Here is a 12,873-nt window from a genome sequence, read left to right as displayed (position 1 = left end):
AAAAACATTTAATTTCGACGTTCGTGGCGGGGTCCGGCCTTCGTCAAGAGTGCGATTGCAATCCCACAGAGCCTAATTTATACATTCTCTCCGTAAAAGTGGGAAAAAAAGGAGGGGGGGGGCACGTAGCCTATGACCACAAGCATGCGTTCATTTAGTGATGTCACGAATACCAACACGTACATTCATTCCTGTCAAAGTTACCGAAAAATTCGTGGGACCTCAACATTCGTATAGGGATGGATTACCAGTGAAGCTGTTTAGGCTGCATACATGGGCTGCATATGTTTTTTTTATACGGCACACAAGCGCTGCTGCAGCCGCACCTCCGACATGCGTGACGTTATAAGCACGTAAGCGCAGGACGCTTGCACAGGCGCCGTCGCCACACTTCCCCCCCCCTCCCCCTACCCGTCTCCATTGCTGCAGAGCTGTCGCCACACCCTTTCCCCCTCTCCTCATGAGCGCATGCGACGTTATAACCACATAAGCGCAGGCCACGTGCACAATCGGCTCCAATCCTGTCGAATCATATCGTCTCCATTCCTGTCCACGCTATGGACGCAAGCTGCCCAGGGTAAGCCCCCCTGGGAGGGCATGGGGGAATGCAGATGGAGGCTAGAGGTAAACAGTAAAAAACCATGAATACAGTGGCACTATAATGTGACTAAAGGTTTGTGCACGTACAGTGGCATTATGAAGAAAACGTACACACACACACGTAAGTAGTTTGTGAATAACCCACACGTGAACAGGTGCACATTCAGTCGTGTCCACTAGGGAGGAAAGACGCAGCCAATATTGGAATGCAGGGGACAGGGTCACAAGTTAACAAAGAGCATGCGATGGGTGGCAGCTGCCAGGAGAGTGTTTCTTTTGTTCTTTGAAGATATTGCAACTTTTCTGGGACCACGAAGACAGTTAATACGCCCCCACCTGGTTATAGGACACCTATATTGTGACCTCTGAGTTCCACGAACTGCGTTCCATTGCATTCTTTACATAAGTGGTATCCTTTGTGCTTCCGGGCAAGCTGTTTTTTATACAAAGTCCTTGTGTGTATGAAAAACAAAATAAAAGATAAATTAGAAATTATATGGCAAAGTGAAGTAATAAACATCAACAAAACAGAAGGGCAAGAAGAGTTTCTAATAAATGATGCAGAAATATACATATGACTTCATAAACATGCCATATAATACAGGGTGTCTCATTTTAGCTGCACCAAATTTTAAAAAATTGCTTGTGGCAGATAGCACAATTTTAATCCTTGATCTAAACTACTCAATGACGCGTCCATTACTTCCACGAGAAATCAAAACGCCTAATTGAAATAACATAATTATGCTGATTAATCTTTTTTAATTATTTTATGGCGCATCTTTCAATCTGCGAATTATAGCCGCTGAGTTCGCAATGTATCCACTTGGAACGAATTCTCAGGATGGAACCAGTTGCAAGATATTAATTTTTGAAGTGTCCAACGCATGGGCATTCCAGTTAACGTTGTGCTTCAATGCATAAAACAGTGTTTTATGCATTTTGTCGTACACTGTGAAAATTAATATCTCAAAACTGATTCAGTCCTGAGAATTCGTTCCAAGTCGATGCGCCTTGCGAACTCAGTGGCTACATATAACATATAATATATAACCATTAGGAAATGCATAAGACAACTAGGAAAAATATTAATTGGTGCACCAAACATGTCAAAGATGTCTCGTATTAGTTCGGCATACTTGTCAACCTACCAATGCTTTCATTTATTCCCTTTGAAAGTGAGCTTAACTTGTGTATTAGAAATGACTCGCAAGCTTCTCTGTCGTAATGAATGGGGAATCCCGATTTCAAAATGGCCTTAAATTTTTCGAAAATGAAGACGCGGTGCTCTTGGCAACATTAGCGGTACTCATCGTGGGCCAGAGCCTGCATCGAGGTTTTCTGCATGTTGCGCAGCCTTTGAAGTTAGCTGAGTGAATTTTGGAGGACGTGACGTCTCTGAGGTTGGTGGTCCCTCTGCATACTACCTGCGGAGGTTGAAGGGCAACTCCGGCGATTTTTTGACCATGTCAAGCTAATAAAATATTTAGGTTCCCGAGACCTTCCTGTGATGCGCCTGATAGGAGAATTGTTGCACAAATTCGAAAATAATTTTAAATAAGCAAAAAAGCGCTAAAACGAAACCGAAACCTGACCAAGCAGCCGAGCGACCCTCTGTGTCTGATGTCACGAGTGTACCCCCGGCGGGGAAGGCACGCAACGCATGCCGGTCTCGCCCGTGGGGCAAACGAAACCGGTGAAGAGCAGACGCTCAGCTTATTCGTGACCGCACCGGACCTTCGGAGACCTTCGGGTGACATTGTAAGCTGCACCACCCATTCGGATCTGTCAAACAGTGAGAGTTATGATTCAGACCAATTCAATAGCCACGAATTGCCGTCCGCATTCGACCCGCCACCACTAGAGCCAGCTCCCATGTGCAACATATCGCGCTGCAACATGAAGACCAAGGGTAGCCCTAACCACTGATTGTTATACGTGCTGCTTGCTATGTTACGTGTTGTACCCCTTCTCAGGGAACCGCTTCACATGCTCAATGTGGAGCACGACTTTCTGCATTTGTATCCCCCAAGAACGCAGCTGACCGTCCAAATCACCGACCAGTGCATTTGTTTACATCGGCAGGTACAGCGACCACTCGTCGTTTGCTTGAGATAGCCGCTGATCGGTGACATCGATTAATGTCAGAACATATCAAAACACGCAGATTTTGTGCATGTAAGCACCGTTACATCACTGGGTCTCGCTGATATGAGCGACCACACACCTTCGAAAACAGCGAGCGAGTTGTGCAACCTGCTTATCATTCTTCGTATTCTCGCCATGCACGTAATTAGTGTTCCGTAAAGTAGACATAGAATAGGACATTACGCGTATGATAGTTCATTTAGAGAATGCATAGTTTTCTCGCGGAAACGCCGATGCCGTGAAGTATGACATCGTTGGCAGCTGAACGAGACGATTGTTTACGCATGCTGTATCGAAGGGGCCTCCGCTTGCCGCCCATTTGGGATACGAGGCAGACAGTGCACCTCGTAAGCTAAATAACGAGTCAGCATAACAATGGGTAAAAATGCACCCATGGATGTCCGTAGTCACATTTCATTTAGGGAAGCACTGGCCAGTGCGACTGGCTGCATTCGAGAACGGCAACATATACACGGATGTTGATTGCGCGTTGTGTCGTCGCTTCTAGCTTTTTGCGTGTGCACTGTACAAAATGAGGAATGATTTTTTTCAAATCCGTATGGTCAAAAACTGAACTACAGAAGCAGATTTCTTCATCCCAATGGCTTAATTAGCTTCGTATCAGTCGCGCAGGTCCGCCAGCAGCAGACGCACAAACTCGGTTGCTGTGATAGGCTTAAGCTCGGCTGAACGTGATCGGCATCGGCTGAAACTGTGTTTGCGGATGGCGAGGGCTGAAATTCGTGCAGCCAACAACGCAACACCACTTGCCACCCCCCATTACTTGCCCGTCTATAGGGAACACAACTTCTCGCGACAGCAACATCTCACACCAAGCACTAGCTCACAATCGTCGACTCCTGCACGCTCTCGTCCACGGAGGTGCTCTTGTCGCTGTCATCTGCATGATCCCGGCATGCCCTGCGTGGTACACTACTGACGTCATACACAATGTGGCCTGTAACTGAGGAGGAGGTAAGGTAGGGTGTTCAAGGCAATTAAATTTAAATTTAAAAGTAAAAAAATCTGCACAACTCTCAAGCCTGCTTTTTGTAGGACATGACGGAAGTGTTCAGAGGAACATACCCAGCGAATTTCATCGACATCAGTTGACATAAAAAAATTGCCGGAGTTGCCCTTTCAGGAACAGTTTGGCGCATTTTCTCGCTCCGGAGGATATGTATGTTAGGAGTTGATGCTGAATACGTGAGGATAACATTAGTCTGTGTATCTGTGGGAGCTGGTTTGCTGTTGATGAACCTATGACGATCAAGGTTGTGCGCTTTTTGAATCGCGTTGCTGATAACTAAGGGAGGGTGACACTTGCGTGGCAAGTCATTGCGGAGTTGTGCACAGATGCAAAGTCCTCTGTTTTAGTGCATATCCGCTTGAAACAAAGAGCTTGGCTGTACGGGATTGCTGTTTTACAGTTTTACATGACTACTGTGAATATAAGTATTGTTGCTTATCGGTTGGTTTTTTGTAAACTGATGTGATGAGCTTGTTGTGCGCACTTGCAGTGACATCCACAAAGGTGCACGATTGCGGAAGTCGAATATGTATGCGAGAATGAGATGGTTAATGCCACGTTATGTACGCACAAGCCTGTAGTCACGTTATAGCGCCACTGTATGTACCCACAAGTTTGTATTCACGGTTATTGTTGTTCACTTTTGACATGAGTGAATGTGCCTGCTGGTATTCATGATGCCACTAAATTTACACGTGCTTGTGGTCGTAGGCTACGCATATGCTTGGAAACGACCAGCAGCAGTTCAGGGCCATAGGGTGCATGGTATAACTGTACAATATGCCATCTTGTAGCACAAACATATGCATAGAGGGAGAACTTGTCAGGTCCGTCAGGCTGAGAATGATGTCTCTCAGTTAAGGGTCACGTCATTGCTCATCGGCGATGTCACGAAACGCGGTAAGCGGGAGGACACAAGTTGACTCGCCGGTCTCGGGAAGGTCTGGTGGGTCTACTGGATGACGTGACAAGCAATCAGCGTCCTCATGGAGTTGGCCTGTCTTATACACCACTGTGTAAGAGTACTCTTGGTGCCGTAGAGCCCACTGACCGAGACGTCCAGCTGGATTTTTTAAGGACAAAAGCCAGCATAGGGTGTTGTAATCTGTGATAACCGTAGGCCATCGATATAGGTAGGGGCGAAACTTACCCTCTGCCCAAACTACAGCGAGGCATGCACGTTCGGTGATCGAATAATTGCATTCGGCTGGTGACAATACGGCTGGCGTATGCAATGACACGGTTGCGATGTGCTGTCGTTGTGCCAAAACAGCGCTGATACCGTGGCCGCTGGTGTCAGTGCGAACTTCCGGTGGAGTGGACACGTCAAAGTGGCCGAGAATCGGTGGCGACGTGAGTCACGTCGTTAGCTCAGCGAATGCACTAGCTTGTTCGGAACCCCAGACAAAAGACGCGTCTTTCTTAAGAAGTTCCGTTAGAGGGCGTGCGATGTCAGCAAAATTTCGCATAAATCTGCTGAAGTAGGCGCAGAGGCCTAAAAAGCTTCAAGTGTCGTTTGCGCAGGTCGGCACAGGGAAATCCTTGACTGCGTGAACTTTCTCCAGATCGGGACGAACACTGGAAGAGTTGACGAGGGGTCCGACCACAGTAAGTTGCCGGCGGCCGAAGTGACATTTCGACGAATTGAGCTGAAGTCTCACCTTGCGGAACAGGGAAAGAACTGTCAAGAGACGCTCCAGGTGTGTGTCAAAAGTCGGCGAAAAGACTATGACATAATAGAGGTAGCACAAGCAGATTGACCACTTTAAGCCATGAAGGAGGTCGTCCATCATTCGTTCGAATGTAGCAGCAGCATTGCATAGCCCGAATGGCATCGCCTTAAACTGATAGAGCCCATCAGGTGTAATAAACACCGTCTTTTCACGATCCATGTTTTCAACTGCAATCTGCTGCCAATACCCGGAACGAAGGTCTATCGAAGAAAAATACTTGGAACCACTCAGACAATCAAGGGTGTCATCTATCCGAGTTAAGGGGTACACATCCTTTTTTGTTACTTAGTTAAGATTCTGATAGTCGATACAGAAGCGTCGGCAGGGCCGGTATTTCGTAGCGATGCCTTTCCACTAATAATGCCTTTTCGCACTTTGTCAGTGGTCAGGGCGGCCGTCCGCTCGCGTTATCAACAGGATCAGCTGGCCGTGAGCAGTGGATGATAAGACTAGCATAGAATAAGTCACAAGGCATCGCTACAAAATCTCGACCCTATTGTTCTTTCTAAGAAGCACGACAAGAGATGGCCATGGGCTCGAACAAGGTTCGATGATATGACGGGCAAGCATTTTGTCAACTTCCTTCTGTATAACTTGGCGCTCAACGATAGGGACGTTGGAGTATCGGTTTGGCATCGCGGGTGTAAATCCAATGCTTGACAACTTATTTGGCCCAGTGGTTGGTCATTGAAATAAAAAATGTCCTGGTATGGACATAGCAGGCAGTGAAGCGCATCCACGTGGTCGCCTGGTAGGTCAGTGGCGATCATCTTTATTATGTTATCTAACATTGTCGGGTCCGAATCAATAGCGGCAGGAGGCGGTGCAGGATAAGTTAAGACGGAAACATGATATTCGCAGGCTGGAGCTAGGGTTGCAAGAGAGATACCCTGGGGCATCACTTGAGCGCATAGTCCAAAATTCACAATAGTTAGACATGCGGCATTGCATTTTATACTGATGACCGCGTGCGGGAACATGACATTTTGCGAATAGAGGACGGTAGCATTGGGCGACATGATGTAATCGCCGTCGTCCACAGGGGGATCAGGAGAGACTTCGGTGTACGTCAGGGCTAGATATGGTAGGCGAATGTAATCGGCGGAACATAGTCGACTCGGCGCAGGATCAGAAGGCTCAACGGCATGAGGTAAGGCAAGCTGGACACCTGCAGAGCAGTCAACAAGAGCCGAATGTGCCGAGAGAAAATCAAGTCCTAAGATGACTGCATGTGTGCACTGATTCAAGACGTAAAACAAAACTGAAGTGTGGCGTCCGGCAACAGTGAGACGGGCGGTACACAACCCAGAAACAGCCGGAGTCGCACCACCGGCTACGCGGACTACAGCGATCGGAGCGGAGAACTTTTTTCAGACAAGTACGGAGGTTTGAGTGCATGACTGATATGTGAACGCCGGTGTCAATGAGTGCCATGACAGGTGTACCGTCCACGTCTACGTTGGTGAGCTTGCGGTGTCCAGGAAGTTTGAGCAGAGGAATTTCAGGTTGGGCCGTCGTGGCAGGCTCACCTCGGAGCTGCGTCCGTCAGTTTTCCGATGAGCGGCGGGAGTATATGAGGGAGAAAGAGAGCGACGACGCAGTGGTGAGTGGGGCAGGTGTCGGGATGGCGAAGGGGAGCGGTTTGATCGTACTGGCCATGATGGCGGAGCGCTGTCTTCGTCATTGTGTACCGGCACTCGGGAACTATGACCTGCACGTTGGATGTTCCAATAGCTTGGCGAAGGCTGCGAGTTCCAAGCACTGCAACAATGGCGGGAAATGTGTCCGCGTCCACAACACAAGCAAATGGGCCTGTCATCGGAAATGCACCATTCTGCGGAATTCTGATAATGAGGGCGAATGTATGGGCTTGTAGCAGCCGTGAGAGGGCCACAACGTGCAGGCAAGGGCGAGCAGCGAGCGCACCTCCGAACCGGTCGCACCCCGCACCTCCGTCCTCCACTCTCCACCAATGGTGACGAGTGGAAAGGGCGAGCAGCCCCAAGGGTGGCTGAAGCAAAAGAAGAAAAAAAAAAAAACCAGTTGACAGTTCGCCACCGGCTTGGCCTCACCGCCTCGCCTGCCTGCGCCTCCTGCGGTGAGCCAGAGACGCTGGAGCACCTCCTGCTGGCTTGCCCGGCGCACAACCAACCCCGTGCACTGCTCTTGCGGGAGTTCCGCCGCCTTGAACTTCCTACCGCGCCACAGAAGGACATCCTCTTCCTCCGCCGAAACCACCTCTCGGCCCTGATCAGCGTAGTTGAGTACCTGGACTTGTCAGGGCTCTCAACAACTCTTTAACACCCCCAGCACACATGGATATATCCATGTGTGCTGGCTCCTTTCACCGCAGGCCTTCCAGCCCTGCAACACCCGGCCTTGGACTGGCTGACCACACCAGGCCAGACACCAGCTGACAAGGCCCCTACCCCCGGATTGCGTGACCGCGTTCCTGCCTGCCGATCTGCTTCGCTCTTGCCATGGCGACATCTACACCTTTCCTCTCCTACCTCCTTTTTCTCCCACTTTCCCCTCCCCGTTGGCGCTGAGCCATGCTCCCTCAAGGGCTGCAGAAGATAGCGCCAACCTTTCCTTTCTCAAATGAACCACTTAGTAGTTGACAGCTGGGATTCACGCCATCGAGTCGTCTCTCTCTCCCCTGCGCGTACTTGCGTCCCAACAGTGGTGACCCAGACGAGGCTTAACGACAACCACATATCGATGCCATGGAGACTATAGCCGACGCACCAGCCATCTTCGCCGTCGACGTTAAGCTACCGCCATTTTTGACAGCCGACTCAGAACTCTGGTTCCTGCAAGTGGAATCGCAATTCGCCGCCCGACGCATTACTACCGACCGGACAAAGTACCACCACGTGGTCGGCAGCCTTGAACCTACAACAGCGAGCGAAGTACGAGATCTACTGGTCGCTCCACCTGAAGTGAACGCGTACACAACGCTCAAGCAACTGCTCATCATCCGCCTCACGCCATAATGCCCCAACCAGACGTACGCGTTGGAAAGCGTACGCACGCGCCGTGCTCACTAGACGTCACGTCGCGTCTGATAGAGGAAGAGGGCGCGCACCCAAACGATGCACGAGTTGCCGCGCGTCCCTGCGCGTTTCGTTGCGGCGAAGCAGTGTTGCTAGATTGCCATGTTCAAGACAGCCTAGCCTTCGCTTAACGGCCACGTTAAGCAATGTATTAAAGATGGCAATAAAACACACTAAGTTTTGACTTAACATTTATCTATATATTTTAAAAAGGTATTTCAGGACTCCTAACGGTTCAGTCAGCTTAACTAATACGAGTATTGTGAACCTGGCTGAACCTGTAGCAGTATCGGCATAGCATCACTATTGTGCTACGCATGTGGCGTCAGGTGTTGAACAGCGCTGCAAGCTTTCGTCCTCTGGTCCTTGTGCTTCATTGACTGTTGAATAATGAGACCACGGTCCAGGAGGAAGAAAGTTTTGCTTACCATGGAAATGATGATGTTGCTGCTAATGTTGAAGAGAAGGCGACGTCAGTACCAGCGGCAACCGACGATGGTGGGTTCGGCCCGTGTTTGCAGCACGCAAGCAAGAAGGACTTTACTACACAGCAGTAAGTAACAGTTTTTTTTTCTTTATTTTTGTGCCTGTGAAACAAACAAGCCAGGCAGTTAGCTGCCGAATACGAAGGCGCGTGCTTGACCGCCGCAGTCGTGGCTGTATTGTCGGTCGGAATGTGAAAAACGGGTCCATGATGGGTTCAGCACGATACAGTTGTCTGATGGGATTAAGGTAAGGGGAAATTTTGACAAGTACTAAGTGTCAGAATCAGGACAACACTTGACTTCAGTCAACCAAGAGAACAGGCTGGCTTCAGGAAGGGGTATTCTACGATGGACCATATTGACACGTATACATGTTTATCTTTCTCCGATGGCGGCTTCCCACCGGCTAACAAATGTTAAACGTTATCGCTCGGCGCAGGACGCGCCTGTATCGGAAGTTTCTAGAACGTTATCGATGCTTCTTTTCGTTGCCTGTTTTCACCGACGTTTATGTTATCTGATTGTATGAGCGACGCGAATTGTCTAGAACTTTCTGGAAGACACGCGCGTACCAGGGATTATTCTGGAACCTTCGATGACTCAGGTATAAAAGCCGACGCGTTTTGCCGCTGATCAGATTTTCGACGATCGCCGACTGTGTTCGCCGCTATCGTTGTGCTTTGAGTGTAGCTTGCTTTTGTGGGCACAGGTTCGCCCAATAAACAACCAGTTTCGTCATACACAGTTTTGCGACTGTTTTCTCTACCGTCACTACTACGTGACATCTGGTGGAGGTGCTAGTTCGTGACCTTCGCATACAACACGGCCGTGCAAGAAACGACGCACATGGCGCCGTTCAACCTGGTCTACGGAAGGAACCCGGCAACGACGCTTGACGCCATGCTACCAGACGTCGCTGACGAAGAAAATCTCGACGTTGCCACTTATTTGCAGCGTGCCGAAGAAGGTCGACAGCTCGCCCGCCTGCGCATCAAGAACCAGCAGAGGACCGACAGCCGACACTACAATCTACGACGACGCTACGTCGAGTACCAGCCCGGCGACCGTGTTTGGGTCTGGACTCCGATACGCCGACGAGGACTTAGCGAGAAACTGTTGCGTCGCTATTTCGGACCATATAAGATAATCCGACGTATTGGCGCACTGGACTATGAGGTCGTGCCAGACGGCATTTCGCAATCACAGCGGCGCCGGGCACGACCTGAAGTCATCCACGTGGTGCGTCTTAAGCCTTTCTACGCCCGCTGATGAGCTTATAGGTACTTTGTTACTTTGTTATTTTCTTTCTTTAATACGCGTCGTTTTGTTTTCGCTTTCGCGTTTGTTTGTAGCATCGGGACGATGCTTTTTAAGGGGAGGGTATTGACACGTATACATGTTTATCTTTCTCCGATGGCGGCTTCCCACCGGCTAACAAATGTTAAACGTTATCGCTCGGCGCAGGACGCGCCTGTATCGGAAGTTTCTAGAACGTTATCGATGCTTCTTTTCGTTGCCTGTTTTCACCGACGTTTATGTTATCTGATTGTATGAGCGACGCGAATTGTCTAGAACTTTCTGGAAGACACGCGCGTACCAGGGATTATTCTGGAACCTTCGATGACTCAGGTATAAAAGCCGACGCGTTTTGCCGCTGATCAGATTTTCGACGATCGCCGACTGTGTTCGCCGCTATCGTTGTGCTTTGAGTGTAGCTTGCTTTTGTGGGCACAGGTTCGCCCAATAAACAACCAGTTTCGTCATACACAGTTTTGCGACTGTTTTCTCTACCGTCACTACTACGTGACAATATCCATGCCATCAATCAGGTAATCGAGAAATCTGCGGAGTACAATCAACCTCTCTATATGGCTTTCATAGATTATGAAAAGGCATTCGATTCAGTAGAGATATCAGCAGTCATAGAGGCATTGCGTAATCAAGGAGTGGAGGAGGCATACGTGAATATCTTGGCAAATATCTACAAGGATTCCACAGCTACCTTGGTTCTCCACAAGAAAAGTAGAAAGATACCTATCAAGAAAGGGGTCAGGCAAGGAGACACAATCTCTCCAATGCTATTCACTGCATGCTTAGAAGAAGTATTCAAGCTCTTAGACTGGGAAGGATTAGGAGTGAGGATCGATGGCGAATATCTCAGCAACCTTCGGTTTGCAGATGACATTGTCCTATTGAGCAACAATGGAGAGGAATTACAACAAATGATTGAGGACCTTCATCGAGAAAGTGCAAGAATTGGGTTGAAGATGAATATGCAGAAGACAAAGATAATGTTCAATAGCCTGGCAAGGGAACAAGAATTCAGGATCGCCCGTCAGCCTCTAGAATCTGTAAAGGAATATGTTTATCTAGGTCAATTACTCACAGGGGACCCTGATCATGAGAAAGAAATTTACAGAAGAATAAAATTGGGTTGGAGTGCATACGGCAGGCATTGCCAAATCTTGACTGGGAGCTTACCACTGTCGTTGAAAAGAAAAGTGTACAATCATCGCATTCTACCGGTGCTAACATACGGGGCAGAAACTTGGAGGTTAACAAAGAAGCTCGAGAACAAGTTAAGGACCGCACAAAGAGCAATGGAACGAAAAATCTTAGGAGTAACGTTAAGAGACAGGAAGAGAGCGGTGTGGATCAGAGAACAAACGGGGGTAGACGATATTCTAGTTGACATTAAGCGGAAGAAATGGAGCTGGGCAGGCCATGTAATGCGTAGGATGGATAACCGGTGGACCATTAGGGTTACAGAATGGATACCAAGAGAAGGGAAGCGCAGTCGAGGACGGCAGAAAGTCGGGTGGGATGATGAGGTTAGGAAATTCGAAGGCGCAAGTTGGAATACACTAGCGCAAGACAGGGGTAATTGGAGATCGCAGGGAGAGGCCTTCGTCCTGCAGTGGACATAAATATAGGCTGATGATGATGATGAAGTGTAAACTACGTAACATTATACAGTAAACTTTGGTGGCACCTCCATGAAACCGAAGAGGGCAACAGGGCATCGAGGACGGAACCCGGACTGGTCCGTAGGTTGGGGGCTCACCGAGGCCTGCGCGTGCCGGGGCTATCATTCGTCCGCTGTCGCAGATTCTCCAGCACACTCCGGCCATCATGAAAGGTCTTGTGTAGTGATTTTGCCTCTTAAGTGCCGTACGAGAATTAAGGAGTTGTGAAACTTAAAAAAATATGTCACCAAAACATTTTGTGGGACATATATGGCGGACCTACTGGCCTACTTGCTATGCACAGACGTTAAACCCCCTTATAATTCTCTTTTACATAAAACATATTATCCTCCTCCTACACCGAGATAAGTTTTGGGCACCAACCGGGAAAACCTGTTCGCAGCTAATTTTCCTTTCCTTTGGCAGATGCGCCGTATGTATGAAGGCGACCACGGCTTCTTCAAGTTTTACCGTATGACGCCTCAGATGTTTGACACATTGTTGGCAATTTTTGTAACGGACCTCACTTCTCAGAACTTCATAAGGGAATCCTTGGAGCCTGCTGAACGGCTGGCAATAGCATTGAGGTACGTATGTATTCAGTTATTCGTTTATAGAGCTTTCACAAGTGGCTCCGTGCCTGTGTTGTACTAAATTAGCCTTCTACAAATGGAGACCTTGAAAGACTAGTTTCGTGCTCACGAATGGTCTGTTTGCTGCACAAAACTACTGGGCATATAAAGCAAAATGAACTAAGGTACACATCATTCTGTGTTGTCCTTTCTTCTTCTTTTTTCATTTATGTGCCGCATAGCACCTAATATAACTGTCAACTTTTATTGCGATAGCAATTAT

The sequence above is a fragment of the Dermacentor silvarum genome, chromosome 5 (genome assembly GCF_013339745.2).
Source record: "Dermacentor silvarum isolate Dsil-2018 chromosome 5, BIME_Dsil_1.4, whole genome shotgun sequence".
Lineage (NCBI taxonomy): Eukaryota > Metazoa > Arthropoda > Arachnida > Ixodida > Ixodidae > Dermacentor > Dermacentor silvarum.
The sequence above is the reverse complement of the archived record's forward strand: the minus strand, read 5'-3'. Positions refer to the sequence as shown.